Consider the following 1,409-nt stretch of genomic DNA (forward strand, 5'->3'; position numbering starts at 1 on the left):
CGTCACTACTGGACTCCTCCACGTGGAGGGTAGTGAAGGTGGATGGGACGGAAAAAGAAAATCACCCCATCCGCTACCTCCCAATGCGGTTACCTTTCGAGAGAAAAATAAAAAGAAATCATAGGCAAAGAAAAACAACGTAAACAAAAACATCACCACTCTCTTTTATTTAACCGCATCCTGTCACACATTATTTCCACAAGCTTTTAAAAATAATAGTCTAGTCTTTGTTTCCCCCACCCCCTCCCATATAAAAAAAGAAAAAAAAATAAATAAACATGGATGGTTTCTTTTTCTCTTTATCACTATCATCAAGAAAAAAAAAACAATACACTGTGACGAGTCTCTAATACTCCCCATTCTCTATAAAACCGTGTTGCTACCTTGCAAAAAGGTATTGAAAGCGCTTTAACCCGCCCCAGCGCGCGAAGCTGAGGCGGAAGGGCCAGGCGGTTCTTCAAAACCCACACCTTAACACACAAGTCTTTTCAGATACAAATAAGAAGAAAGAATTATACAAATTAAAGAATCATACGCAACAAGTCCACGCCATTCCCACAGTAAGCTCTCAGTATGCAATCCGAAAAGGTAAAAATCTTTCCAATGCTTGCCTGTTTTATTATTTGGTGATGAAAAACTCCCGAGTATCTTTGTGGTTCTCGAATACCAAATTAACAGGCGTCCGTCGTCTCTGAGCGCTGTAGAACCCTACAACGGCGTCACGCAAATAGTACTTGCCAAAGAACAGGATCGGTACCGTTATAAAAAGTATAGATAAGCATAAGTTTTCCACTATGCCCAACCCCCCTCATTTTATAAGTGAAACACCCACGGGAGCCACCCCACCCCTCTTCTTCTTGTTGCGCACAAGACGCTGACAAGTTGGCCGCCCGCCTTGGGTTGTGGGGGTTGTGTGTTCTCCTCCTCTCCCTCCTTCGGGTGAGGACAAAAAAAAAAAAAAAGAAAAGGGCAAAACCCGACAACGAGCCTCGAGCATTGCGCACGTAGACTGGTTGCCGGGTTTCATCCTTTTTTTCCCTCATCCTCACTCTTCTTTTTCTCTCAGGTTCAAAGTCCCTGAGCATGATATTTCAGGCCTCAAGGTTCAACGCCTCGGGACGTAAAGTGCCCCTCGAGCCCCGCCGAAGCGAAGCATGCCGCTTCCACACAAACCCCACAGACGCCGCAGTGGAGTGGTCCAGCAACACAAAGTGTCCTTCCCACTCACGGTGCACACACACACAATGACAGTCTCACATGCTCATATCAGAGAGGCACTGCCGCATTCACTAAAATGTACACGGAGCCACACACCTACAGAGAGGAAAAGAAAAACACAAAAAAAGAACAACAACAACAACAGGATACCAACAGCACACAAAGCACTCACAATACAATAATCACAGCTG

Source organism: Trypanosoma theileri (genome assembly GCF_002087225.1).
Source record: "Trypanosoma theileri isolate Edinburgh chromosome Unknown TM35_Tth_20_V1, whole genome shotgun sequence".
Taxonomy (NCBI): Eukaryota; Euglenozoa; class Kinetoplastea; order Trypanosomatida; family Trypanosomatidae; genus Trypanosoma; species Trypanosoma theileri.